Source organism: Protopterus annectens, chromosome 10.part0 (assembly GCF_019279795.1).
Source record: "Protopterus annectens isolate FY-2018-M chromosome 10.part0, PAN1.0, whole genome shotgun sequence".
NCBI lineage: Eukaryota > Metazoa > Chordata > Ceratodontiformes > Protopteridae > Protopterus > Protopterus annectens.
The window spans coordinates 885,314,403-885,329,410 of NC_056744.1; positions in this window are offsets into that span (position 1 = coordinate 885,314,403).

The following is a 15,008-nucleotide window of genomic DNA, read 5'->3' on the forward strand; positions in this document are numbered from 1 at the left end:
TCCATTAGACCAATCATAGAGTATAATGCCCCATTTGGCATATACCTCACTAGACACCTGCAACAGCTGGAGAGGCCACAAAAGTACCTCAAGAAGAGGATCCTAGGCCTAAAACACATGTCCTACATGGACAGACTCAAAAAACTCTATCTATTCTCTGTCTCATATCGTCTACTAAGAGGCGATCTCTGCTTGACTTACAAAGCCATGTCTGACCCAGTTCTGTTAGGCAGTACTAACTAAACTACATGGATAAGATAACATTAGCTTTCCCAAGTGCATTACCTTGCACTTTCTCTTATTAAAATTCATACAATTTAACTGAGCCCATTCATATAATAAGTCTAAGCAATGTCGAAGTACAAGCTGATAATTTACAGAAGTAGCTACCCTGTAATTTTAGCATTATTGGTTCATAGGTTCATATGTTGGTACTAGGCTATCGGCCCTTGGGCCTATATGAGCCTAGCCATAACAATTTCCTAGATATTTCTTCTCACAATATTTACTTCCCTGGACCCATCAGGCAGGGTGACTGACGTGATCCCCGGACTGAATTTCCTATCTCCCATCCAATTGTCAAGGTTCCTTTTGAAGAGGGCCATGTAGGTGCTCTGCTTGACATGTAAGGGCAGTCTATTCCAGAGTATGGGGAGTCTCTGGGTCAGGAACCTATCCCTCTAGCATGTTTTGTTCATTGTGATGACAAGGTTTAGATCCCTGGAGCATGTGGCTCTGAGGGATTGGGATTTCTTTAAGTGTAGCATGTCCAGCAGCTCAGGTTTTGATATGGCCTTGTATGTTAAGCAGAGATCGCCTCTGAGTAGACGATATGCCACAGAGTATATCTGGAGTTTTTTGAGATGGTCAGCATAAGGCATCTGCTTTAGGCCTGTGATTCTTTTAGTGAGGTATTTCTGTGGCCTTTCCAGCTGTTGCAGATGTCTTGTGAGGTACATACCAAATGGGGCGTTGTACTCTATAATGGGTCTAATGAGGAATAAGTACAGTGGGACAATGACCTCCTTTTTTCTGGATGAAAAGCCCTTAGTGATGAGGTGTGCCACATAGAAGGATTTCCTGACTGTTGTGGTGATGTGGTTATCGAAGGTGAGACCACTGTCCACCTGTGTCCCTAAGTCTCTCATCACACTTTTGGTGTTTAGTGTACTGCCACCTATGTGGTAATTCATGGGTACATGGTTTTTCCCAAAGGGGATAACTATACATTTGTTGGCATTAAGCTTGAGCCCATAGCTCTGGCACCAAGCATCTGTTTCTGTAAGGCCCTTTTGTAGAATACCCACATCATTTGGGGATTCAATAATGACTCCCAGTTTGCAGACATCTGCAAACTTTGTTAGCCAGAGTCCCTTAGTGTTGGCCTGTACTTCAGAGAAATAAATGCCAAACAAGAGCAGTCCCAGGACTGAACCCTGAGGTACTCCACTTGTCACTTGTCTGGAGCTGGATTTGGAATTGGCTACTTTTACAGTGTGGGTTCTGTCAGTAAACCAGTTGGCAACCTATCGAGTGATGTAGGGATTTATGCCCAGCTTAGTAAGTTTATCTATGATTCCAGAGTGGGGGATGGTGCTGAAGGCCTTGGCAAGGTCCAGATAGGCTGTGTGGACTGCCTTACCCTTGTCCACAGCTCTGGAGACTGATTTAAAGAAGTCAATCAGGTTCAGGAGACAAGATCGGCCTTTCACAAACCCAAACTGGGTGGTGTCCAGTGTTTGAAGGTTTGTTTATAAGTTCCATGATAATGTGTTCCATGCCCTTTCAGATCAGGCTCGTCAGACTGATGGGATAGTAGTTCCTGGGATCCAAGGTGGATACCCCTTTGTGGGTGGGATAACTGTAGCTGTGCACCACTCAGTGGGCACGAAGCCTGATGTGTGGCTATGATTAAATATGACACTTAGGTGAGGTGCCAGTTAATTTTGTAGTTCATGTAGCACACAGCCTGGGATGTTATCTGGTGCCATGGATGCTGCATTCTTAGCTTTGGAGAGTGCGCTTTCTACCTGTTTGGCCATGATTACTGGAATTTGGCAATCTTTTGGTATTGAGTTGGACCCTTTAGGGTGTGAGAGGGGGGTGAAGTTGGCACTAAATTGATCTTCCAGGATATTGGCAATATCCTTGGGATCAGTATATTTAATACCATTCTGTTGTAGCTCAGAGCAGATCTGAGCATTGCCATTTAGATTCTTGACATAGCTATAGAATGCCTTGTGGTTGTCTTTGGAATCTTTGGCAATTTTATTTTCATAACTAGCTTTGCAGGATTTTATGAGGGATCTCAGCTTCTTACTGAAGTTGGTAAGGGAGTTTTTTGCATCCTGGGATTTTCCTCTTTTCTGCAACAGTTTCTCCCTTCTGTTGTGTAGTTTGTTTATTGCAGGGGACCACCAGATTGGCTTCCTTTTTTTGGAGGAGAGTGTCTTGGTTCTATTTGGGATGGCACGATTCATGCATAAGTGGATGTGCTCGTATAGTGCCTTAGTGTAGGATTCAACAGTCGAACTTTCAGCTCCCATCTGCATGGGTGTCATGAAGTTTGTCACTTCTGACTTGAGTAGCATGAAGTTGGCTTTGGAGAAGTTTTTTACGGAGGTTTCCTTACTGGGGTGGGGGTGGGGGTGGGACATGGATGTCAAGGGTGATTAGCTTATGGTCAGACCTGACCAATGAGGGGGTGACCACTGGTGTGGAGCATCTATCTCCCATGTTGGTAATGACCAGGTCTAGGATACTGGAGCCCCTGGTGGGACAATGGATTAGTTGATCCAGGGCATTGGAATTTATTAATTCCAAGAACCGTTGGGAAAAGGTGTTGGTACCCGAGTAGTTTTTCCAGTTAATGGCAGGGTAGTTGAAATCACCCAGTATTAGGGTGTTTGGTTCTATCTTAATATTTTCCAGTATGTTTAGAAAGGTGTAGTGAGAATCATGGGGCATGGTGGAGGATCTGAAGCAAGCTACAATTGGATTGCAGTCTTACCTATTGTTAGTTGCACATGGAGAATTTCAGATGCATTGTGTTGGGCAACTAGCCTAGAGGTGTGAATATCCTTGGTGAATATGGACACTCCTCCACCTTTAGTGTTTCGGTCTTGGTTTGGTGGCTGAAAAGTGTGGTAAGAGTTGTAGCCTGGTATTGCAGGGGTGCTCTCTGGAGCCTTGAACCAGGTCTCAGTTACTATACAGATATCGATGTTCTCCATTTTTAGGAGTGCCTCGAGAGAGTGTATTTTGAGGTTTAGACTTCTAGCATTGAGTAGCATTACCTTCAGATTTTGCGTGCTTGTATCTGTTACAGTGGTAGCTTTGTCCTTTGAACCTTGCCTAAAAAAAGGCACTATAGGGGTGGCAGGATCTTTAACCAGTAACCTGAATCCTAGGGACAAAATGTCTGGCAAAGCATCATGGTTTGTTGATCATGTCATCCCAGGCAGACAGATACTGGATCCCCTTTGAATGACATCAGAAGCTTAGCCAATTGTTGAAGTCAATCATTTTGTCCTTATACTGTGGTATCATTCTGGGCGAAGGCAGGATGCTACCCAGGGCTCGGGTCATACCTGCCTGGGCCACATGATCTGATAGCTCTTCCATGTCTCTTTTCATGTAGTCCAGGGAGGTACGTCTCAAGTCATTCACTCCAACATGGACAATGACAGAGTTGTATTTGTACTTGTTGTGGAGTTACTTGAGTGCATGCATTATGTGGCAGATTCTGGCACCCGACTGATAGTTGACTGTAATTTTCTCCTTGTTCATCCTGGGGAGTGGGATATCAGCATACCTGACTATAGAGTCACCTATGATGAAAGTGTTGGGTAAGTTGTCTTGCCTTAGGGGCTGTTGTTGGGTGGCACACTGGTGTTGTGAGCTATGTGTCACTTTGGTTGTGACTGGTGTTTGTTTGCGTTTCAGCTTTGGAGGTCCTTGTTGCTTGAGTAGGTTAATGTTAAAGGCCTCCACATATGTGGGTTTAGTGTTGCTATGTGTGGGTGTTGATGGTGTGGGTTTTGAAGGGCTATGCGTTGCTTGAGGTGTAGTGCAGGTGATAACCTTTTCCTCTTGACTGTCTAGCACAATCTTAGCTGGAGAGAGCTTTGCTTCCAGTTTGGCTATGTAAGTGCATCTCTCGCAGGTTGTAGTGTTGGGTGTTAGGAGGAGAGAGTTGTCTGTGTACATGAGGCAGTTGCTGCATTGCCCCAGTATGCCAAGATTCACCAGGTGGATAGGAGAATCACCGGAAGCTGACCCTGTGGCATGTCTGTTTAGGTGCTTTTTTTGTAAAGTACAAGATCTGTTTTACCTTACCTTTGCAAGGTACTTTGCAATTATAGGCTGTTTAGTGCCTACAATTAATTTCTTGTTATTAACAAGGAAAGTTGAGTGCTTGTATCAGTTTAAGGCTTCCTAGTGCTTTCCAGCAGGTTCTCAAGCAAGTGCTAGTCACAGGGGGTTAGATTTTAGTGCTACTACTGAGAAACCAGCTAGTTCTAAGGGAAAATTTGAAGAGTAGACTTTCTGGCACCTGGAATACTTTAACCATAGCCCTGTGGTGCTGCACGATGTGAAAAACACACATATTTTTAAGCCAGAAAGTTGAAAGGGATAGAAATCAGCTCAAAATGGCTAATAAAATTACAATTTCAGAGCTGGAAACCACACATCTAGTGTTAGATAGGCAGTACAATGCTCACCATTCCACTGGTAAGCAGTAGGACTTCCCTCTACCACAGCAAGGTCTGGATAGCTCTGAACACAGAAAATAAAGTCCTGAAACCAGCAAAGCCTGGGATCTGGACTATACCAGCTAGGAAAGGTGGGAAACAAGCAAACAAGATAGTATTTTTTTGTTTTTTGGGGTTTTTTTTGGTTAAAACAGGCTAAACAATGCAATAATACAGTAAATAAATCCAGGAAAGGCTAACACACTTGAGTGTGCAGACCTAAACAGTAAATGCAATTAAAACTCTACGAAATTAACAATTTAAAACTTTTTATATGAAGCAAGGCAAGTGCACAAATGAAAAAATGATTTAAGAGGCAGTAATACAGTAGAATAAGTACCTAGTCTACATATACAGAAAAGTCTATATATACAGAAAAACAGCTAAAACAGCACTAAACAATTGAGATACAGTGCAACCTAGCCCACTTGAGTTGTAGCAATATTAAGGCAAATACAGTTTTAATAAATGCACTAAAATATACTCTATATTTCCAAAATGTTTGAAAAGCACAGTCAGAACACAAGGAGATTCAGACATTTTTTTCCAGAACTGAGCAGTGGAGCATTAATCATTAACTGGGATACCAGGCATAAATATTTGAAAAAGAAAGGGGCCCAAGACTGATCCCTGAGAGCCCCCATTGATATAGGAAATTCTTTCAATCTAAAACCTGAATAGTCACTTGAACAAGTCAATTGTATAACCAGTTTATAAACTATTTAATTACATATGTGTTAAATCTCAACTCTTTAAGGCTTTTTTAATTCACTTGGGGTACAGATGCAAATGACTTAGATCCAAAAAAAAAAAAAATCAAATCGACAATAATTCTATAGCCAAGGCTTCAACCATATCAATATACAAAACTAATAAATTTAGTAAAGACAGATCTTCCTGAGGAGAATGTATGTTGATGAATATTAAAATAAATTTGGTCAAATTAATTTTACAATTTTGTTAATAAAGTCCTGTCAAAACATTTGGCAAAGAGCTTAGTTTAGCTTATTTGTCTAAAATTATCTACACCTTTATTTACTGGAACAATATAAGCTCTCTGCCAATAAATAAAAACAACACTAAATTTCAGTGAATGAAAAAGATGTATTAAAATATCCTTAATACTGTCTTTAACAGAAGATAAAGAAAGGTTGTTCATAGGTTCATAGGTTCATACTAGGCTATCTGCCCTAGGGCATTTATAAGCCTAGCCAGAGTATGTTTGGCTTTCGCCACCCATTATAAATTAATTTTGCTATGCCCTTTTTCGAGGTTAGTATACTGTGCCTCTGTCTAACAGTGACACAGAAGTGATACAGGGGTAAACCTATGATCTCCCATCCACTCATCAAGATTCCTCTTGAAAAGAGTCAATGAGGGACTCTGCCTAACCTGGACTGGGATTTTATTCCAGAGTGAAGGGAGCCTCTGGGTTATGAATCTGTCCCTCCAGCATGTCCTATTTATTTCAGTGCTGAGGTTCAAGTCTCTCGAGCGTGTAGCACGACGGGATTTGGATTTTTTGAGGTGCAGCATGTCCCTTAATTCCGGGTTGGACATGGCCTTATCGTCAGGCACAGGTCACCTCTGAGCAGGCGGTATGCCACTGAGTAGAGCTGGAGTTTCTTTAACCGGGCAGCATATGGCATCTGTTTGAGCCCTTTGATCCTCTTGGTGAGGTACTTTTGGGGTCTTTCCAGTTGCTGCAGGTGTTTGGTAAGGTACATCCCAAAGGCATTGTACTCAATTATGGGCCTGATGAGGGATGAGTAAAGAGGCACGATGACCTCCCTAATCTAGATGTGAATCCCTTCATGATTAGGTGGGCTATATAAAATGTTTTTCTAACCACTTTGGCCACGTGGTTGTCAAATGAGAGATTGCTATCAACTTGGGTCCCCAGGTCCCTAATTACTTCTTCTGTACTTAATGGATTACCACCTATGTGGTAATTTGTGGCACTGTTTTTGCCAAAGGGGATGACTATACACTTTTTGGCGTTTAGCTTGAGGCCATGGCTCTGGCACCAGTTGTCTGTTTCTACGAGGCCCTTTTGGAGGATGCTTGTGTTGGCTGTATTAAACCTTCAGGTCTAGGGAAAGTATAATTTGTATTTTATCCACTGCTTTCTCAACCATTTCAGTAGTAATTAAGGGGCATTCACAAACAAATACATTTGGTTCTAAATTATTGTGAACCAAGGCACTATTCTAAAAAAAATTTTCCCCAAAAAGTTGGAATATAATTCCACTGTTACTCTTCGATCCATTTCCTAATATATCCTCAGACAGTACATTAACATTTGTGGTTCCAGTCTTATTTTTCTGCCTTACATATTTATAAAACAATTTTGGGCTGTTTGTTACATTACTTTTGGCCTTCCTAATAATTATTCTGAATTCAGACACCACTTTCTTGTAAAAGGCCTTATTGAACTGTGAGTGACATTGCCTAAACCTTTATTAACACCTCATTTACCTTCAGTGGCACTTTCCCATTTTTGAATTAAACCAAGGAGGACGTAAAGATTTATAAGAGTCAACAATTCTCCTTTCCGAGACATTTTTTTTGTATTAAGGACCTTAGTTTTCCATAAATATTTTCCCACATAGCTCCAAGGAAAAGGTCTTTAAACTCATCCTTCCAGTTCCAACTATATAAAAAGTCATACAAAGATTGATAATAATCTCTATAATATTGTTTACATGGCACCGCACCTGTTCATCTTGAAATGATATTCCATCTAAAATTATGTTTATATATGATCTGAAGGCCAATCAGATTTAAGAAGATGACATTCCTAATCTCAATTGCCTGTGAAGACATGATTTTATCTAAAATACTTTCTTCCCTTGTAGGTTGAATTGATCTTGCCTCTAAAAGAAAGCAAAGAAAGTAAATTATCCAAAATTCCAGATCTGTCAGCTGTATTTAAGTTTTCTCAAATCTGCAGAAAAGCTGCATTGTGAAATTATAATTGTAAGATTTGTAGTATATGTTCTTTCATGAAATATAGAAAACATTTTATATAAAATGTGTAACCTTATTCTGCTGGAAAATGCAGTAAGTGTAAGGGATGTTGCTAACTTAGGAATAAATAAATGTCACCTGTAATTACAGGGAGTGCCATAAAGAGCCAGTCAAAGAACTCTGAGCTAAGAGTATAAAAGGGCCAGGTGCAAGTAGTAACAGCATGATGTGTTTAATTACAGATTGTCTTTGGGTTGGTTTTCTGGGTGTGAAAAACAAAGTTAATTACCATGGTTTCAGTGAAAAAAAGAATAAAATAAAATATTTTGCACTGAAACAAATATGTAACGAGTAAGAAAGCCGTGTTCTGGAACTTTCTGTATAAACATCTGTGAAAGCCTGTGCAATTTTCTGGTAACGTAGCCTAGTTAAATATCACTATTGTTTGAGTTAGATTCAGTCAGGTTATTACATTTAAATATTCTAGTTGTGTAATTGATTATTCTTTGTTCCTCGTTCTGTGGGAATGTATATTCCTCTGCATATTTAACTTGTATCATTACTGTCAAGTTCTTTATTATTTAAGTAACTTATTCATTTGCTTTAAGAGCTTATGGTTGGTATTTATTTATGTGCTTATTTTGTGAGGAGATGGATGGTATATTTTATCATTGTAGGTTGTCAGACTGCTTTCCTTGCCTCCAGGCCATATTAATTACCATTTTATCAGTGGTGTGCTTTTATATTTACATTTGGTTATTGATCAAGAGTGGCACAATAACCGGTGGGTTTGTAACCTAATAATCAAGGGTGGTGGCAGATCTACCTTGTCAGGCTGAAAGTTGTGGGGAATTGGAGAATTCTATCAGCTTTTTTTTTAGAAGTGTATGTGTGTGTGTGTGTGTGTGTGTGTGTGTGTGTGTGTAATAATTTGTTTGAAAGGCACTGGAAGACACTCAGGGTCACAAGGAGAGTGATAAGAAAGAGGCCAGATGTAATAGGCCAAAGACACAGCTTGGTGAATCATCATTATATACTCTTTTTTTAAACAAGAAACATCTTCATTAAATTATCACTTATGACAAAGGCAATCATATATTTATATAAATGAAAACAAACCATATTGACATAATTTTAGCTGCAAACATTATACATCACTAAGAATCTAACCAGTCAGTGTCAGGCAAACATTACATAGCTTATGCCTTACATATGCCTTCTTTTAAACCTCACTCCTCCTGTGCATGCATTGTTCCCACAATTCCCATTTTTTCTATATAATTTGCTCCTACCCTTTTCTAAAGATCTCATTTCAAGGTGTTTTATCTCTGTTACTATATTCACTATTTCTAGTACAGTTAGCTTAGACTTTGATTTCATTTTCCAATAATTGCTGTTTTTGGCAGCCACCACAATTAGACTCAGTAAGACCTTACTATGTCTAGGCAATTCAAATTCTGTATAAAAACTAATGTCTTTTGGCTTTTCCTGGTAGGGGTTGCCACAGTGGAACTCTGGTCCAGTAATGATAGCTCAAATATATTTCCTTAGTTATACCAATTTACTCACCCAATATTTCTGATAGAGTAGTCTATAGGGAATTTTTAAAGTATCCCAGCTCATTACACTCTCAGAAAATATGTTCCCAATTACCTCTTTCTTCCCAATCCCACCTGTAATATTTGATATCTACCTGAGGAAAATTTCTTTGGAGTTTACCTTGGAGTATAAAAATACCCATGTAAACACTTTTAAGCAATGATCCTAAATCGTCTAGACTTTTTTGCATATGTGGGAGACATACATACACTCCCATAGTTTCTTTGTGAATTGCTTATCTAATCTCTCTTCCCAATCCTTTCTAACTTCCTCTGATTGAGTATTATAGTTATTATGTGATATTTTATATGGTCTACTGCAGCTTCTGTTCTGGATTATAGTAAAAACTCTAGCAGTGCTGGTCTTTTAAGTAAGACCCCCCCTATTTCTTTCACTTTGCCTATACTCTGATATCAGTCCTTGATAGGGAATACAGTCTCTAGTCTACAGTTCAAATAAATTCTTGACCTCTTCTCATTCTATTACCTTCCCCCTCTGTAATTATGTGCTCCCAATACCTTGACTCTTTTTCACTTTTCTCCAATAAATTACACCCTCCTCTTGCTTATTGTCTGTATCCCTAATTGCTGTCATCCCTGTCATCAAAATCTCCTTTTTCCATTCCTATGTTGGCTTAGTTCTTAGAATACTTTCTACTACTTTATGAATATAATCTTCTGTATGGTTATTGTTATTCTCCTTAAGGATCTGCATCCAAAATCCCTGTCTCTCCTTGTTTCTTGAGCTTCCCCCTTGTTTCATCATCATTTTTTCCACTTTGAATTATAGGTTTCTGATTGTGCTATATAAAGGATCCTTAACTCTGTATTCACTTCAAATAGGGCAATTTCAAACTGCCTTGTTCTATTGGAAGAACCATCTTATCCCACTAACCTCTTACCTTCTTCCCCTCCCAGATAAAATCCTTCAGGTCTTTATTAATTACTATCCACAACTTCTCCTCTGGTTGATAAAAATATGCCAAACTTGTGTATAAAACTAAAGGGACTAAAAACATTTTAAATGCTTGTTCCTTGCTATCCATATCTATAAAACAGAGCTTCAAATGTCTCAGGTTTTGTATTATGTTTTGTCTAGTCTCTTCCCATATATCTTTAGCTGTCACAATAGAAACCTTATTAATCCATCCTCATAAGTCCTTCATTTTAACATGTCCCCATAAATATGGATATTGCTGAACCAATTTGTATCTGGGTACATAATTTACAGCTATTGCCTTTGTTTTAGCTTTATTAATTTTGTATCCCAAAAAGATATGAAACTGTCTCAAAATGTTCCACAGCACTGAAATGTCCTTTTCTGGTTTTATCAGGTATAACATAATATCATCTGCAAATCAAGTCACCTTTTCTTGACTACCATACCAATTATATCTTTGAATTTCTGAGTCCTTTATTTTCTTTGTTAATGGTTCTGAATATAATGTAAGTAACAAAGGAAAAAAGAGGATAACCCAGTCTGGTTCCTTTGATCAAACAGATATTATCAGAGAGGGCCTCACCCACTTTAATTTTTGCCTCCAATCCCTCATATATCCTCCTAATCAACCTTATAATTTTATCAGGGAATGCAAATGTTTCCATTTCCCTGCTCATAAACTCTCAGCTTACTCTGTCAAATTCTTTCTCGGCATCAAGAACCACCAACAACAGTGGTATTTTCTTACATTCTGCTTCCCTCTAGATCATCAATGTTCTGTTAATGTTGTCTAATTTTTGCCTCCCCTCCACAAAAAAACACATTGAGCCATAGCTATCCATTTTGGCATTACCTTTGCCATTCCTTTAGCCATTACAGACATGAATACTTTATAATCGTGGTTTAGGATTGATATGGGCCTGTATGAAGCTGGATCTGATGGATCTTTACCCTCTTTAGTTATTACAGCCACCACCTCTTTCTTCCAGGATGTTGGTGCTTCTCCTCCTCCTCTTAAACTAATTTTAAACAAAACCTTCAAGATTTTTATCAGCTTTTTTCCCTCCTAGGTTCCAAACTTGCACAGGAATACCATATATTCTGTGGTACTTTCATGTGGATTTGTTATACATCACAATTTTTATCTCATCTCCTCCTGTCCTGTTAGTAACTGAGCCTCATCTACCTCTAACCTTGGCATATTTAATTCTTCTATAACCATTTTCATTTGTACCTTTTCTTGATTTCTACATTTCTCTGCTTTATACAGAATTTTCAAAATATTTCTAGTACCGCTACAGTATATCTTGTTATCTTCTTTGTTATAGACTTCCTAAGCTTGGTGACAATCCTTCCCAGATTCTGTTGCCTGAGTCATTGTGCTAAAAGGTTTTGTGCTCTGGAATTATTATCAGAAACAGTTGCTTAACAACAATCCTTCTAAACTTAGGCATATTACTGAAGTATTCCCCTATTTTCTGTTTAGCATTCTGCAATTGCTCCTCTTATTGTTCTGTGAGATTTCTCTCTATTCTGCAATACTTTAACTTTTGTCAGTCCCTGTAAATAATTGTTGCTTCTTAACCATATTTCTTTTTCTTTTATTTCCACCATATTTTTAAACTCAACTTTAATTTTATCCCACTCCATAGCTATATTTTTAGAAGAATTTTCTCTCTTCTCTAATAACTCATGAATAATTTCCACTACTCATTCCATAAATTCCTCTCTCTTCAACAGATAGGTGAGGATGCACCAGTGTTTTCATTTTTGCTTCATTACCCTGCATTTTTATTTTAGTTATTATTGTTGCATGATTTTCTTGGATATGTATTAAAATGTTCAATGAAATGCACATGTTCCTGTGAAATATGAATTATGTCTAGTCTAGTCCAGTGTTTGTATCTTGAGGAATAATATGTAAATCTATTCTCCTTTGTTATATTTTCCCCTTCTGGGCTCCCCAGACACATCTTTACTGCTGCAAATCAAATCCCAGTCCCCATCTTTAAGTAATATTCTCTGATGAAAGCTGATTATTTCTCCCAGAATTTTCTTAATCTCCATTATAGCTGATATAGGTGGAATATAAATACATGCCAGTGCAACCCTTCTCCCTTGCCAGTAGCTGCTTAGTACTACAAATCTACCATTATTATATTCTTTATTCTCTAATATCACCATTGGAGCTCCTCTTGCAATTAATATAAGTACCCGTTTCCTTTATCTCAGGTATTCCACTGAACAACCATCCTGAAAAACTTTCTTTATCAAATTTACATGTTAATTTCTTGCCAAATGTGTGTCCTGTGGCATAACTATTTACACTTGACATTTTAATATAGTTGACTATTCTTTCTTTTTATATATCTGTGTGACCATTTACATTTAAAGAAAATATGGAAAGCATCATTATGTTAAAAAGTTATTATTCCTACCTTTTATGTGTTAACAGCTTTTTAGGTGAGTGTCTAATTCCAGCATTTGTGTTACATGCATACACTAATGTTTGGCAGGTTGATCACAGTAGTTTCTTATCATATCCATTTGAACCTATGTCGCATCTTACAAAATTGTTTGTTTTATTGAAAGCACTCAAACAAAAAAGCAAGCACACCTCAAACACATCCCTAAAACCTATTAACTTAATATTACTACATAAAACTATGTACATCTTTAAATATTGAAGTTTTGCCCTCCTGATAGGGACAATTGTCCCAGACTGACAGCCATACTTACAAAGTTTGATTAACCTAAAAGGAAGGTTAGCCATGCTAAGACACATTGTATAGCCTGTACTTCTACCAAGTGCTGTCTGGTTTTGTCTTATCTTTATTGCTCTCCCAGGTTGGAAAAACACTTGAATTCTTTCAGGAAACATTATTTGCTAGCCATTGAAAGAAAGAAGTAGTCTTTTTATCACTCTTCATCAGATTGTCTCCATGGAGACATGAGAAACAGGTGCAGAGTCACTTCTACAAGCACTCATTTATTTGCTAGAGGAAAACTTTTTATTATATTCAATGTTTTTTATTTATTTTCTTTCTCTTAAAATGTGTCACTAAAATCAAGCCAATGGCCTTAATCCAGTCACTCCCCTATTCAAGAGTGAGAAAACGCACATCACATTTTCTTGTATCATGCTCTTTTGACCAGCCTTTTCTTCTTTTTTTTTTTACATTACAGTGCCTACATTTCTTAAACTAAACAAGGAGAAAGAAAGAAGAAGAAAAAAGCAGGGATGTCTGTTTACTTTAGCATCCTCATTACACTTGAAAATAATTGTGGAAACATTATTTTATAGCATACAGATTATATCATGCATTATAAAAGTACTACTGTTAAGAAAAAAAATGTTTCACTTACAGTTAACTCTTTCTCTCCTTTTCTCTTCCCGTAAATGTTTTTTCTAAACATTAATTGTATGCAGTAGCGCATACGCTTTAGTGTCCCTACAAGTTTAACAAAGTCAAAAAAGTCCAATATTTCCAGGTTTTCTTTTTCTGTTGTGTTTCACAAATATAATTAATGCTTTGTAATCCCACATTTATGTGTCAGTTTCTGAGTTGCTGTTTTATTCCTGTTGATCTCCATCTCCCAAATGCAGTTTCTGCTTCATTTCCAACATACTCTTAGTTATTTTAGTCAACTCTGGTTATTCTTTTCTGTCTCTTAAGCATTTTCTCTTGTAACACTGGAAAATGTTTCACTGGCACAGTCTCTCTGTATTCATTATTACCAGAAGAACAAGAAGCAGAATCTCCTGTTCCATAGCTCATTTTTTGTTGGACAAACCTTTGTATTTCCTCCTTAGCATGCTCTGCATTAAAACATAATTTTGTCCCTCCAGGAAAGAATATTCTGAAAATAGCTGGGTACAGCAGCTTGAATCTCACTCCTGCTTCTTGAAATTCCCCAATTAATGGAATAAATTTACTCCTCTTCTGCCTAGTGTACAGTGAGTAATCATTTTCCACAAACATTCTACTGTCTCCCACTTTTAGTACTTTGTCCTTCTGCCACTGTTTTGTCAGAATCAACTCATTCTGCTGGTAAGATTGCATCTTTACTGTTAAAGGTCTATGTTACTTTCTCATGGCCAAGTTTGGAGCATACACATGATGTGCCCTTTTGATTACCAACTCCTGCTGTGGAATACCAGTCCAGTTGCTTATTTGTGCTGTCATAAAATTAATACAGTCTGTTCCTTCCAGCTTCTCTGGTACAGCAGAAAGTCTCAGGTTTTCTGTGTGCTCTGTCCTCTAATTCTATTATTTTTTTAAACATCTTTTGTTGAGCAGTCTCATATTCAGCCAGTCTTTTCTTCATTTTGACCTCATCTGAATATCTATTTAATTAAAGCTTCTTCCATTTTTTTCAGCCTTTTATTTGAGTTGATTTACTCCTTCAGTGTTTCATTTATTTTAATCAGCTCTGAGTACATTTGACTTAATTTTTCATCTAAGTTACTGGAAGTCATGTATTGCACCAAAGCTGGAGCTTGCACTGCTTTTTGCAGAACAGCTGCAGAATTCTTCCCAGTCAGTGTTTTTTCCTCACCTTTTGTGACTGATTTTCTTCAGGTACTGTGAACTTCTTTTTTGCTGGTTCTCTCTTCTGAGTTTCTGTTTTCATACTGGGAAAACTGAAATTAAGCTGTTACTGAATGTGCAGCCATCTTGGAAGTAGTCATTCTATAGAAAATACTGATCTGGGCATGGATCTTGGTTTACCCAGGACAACTGT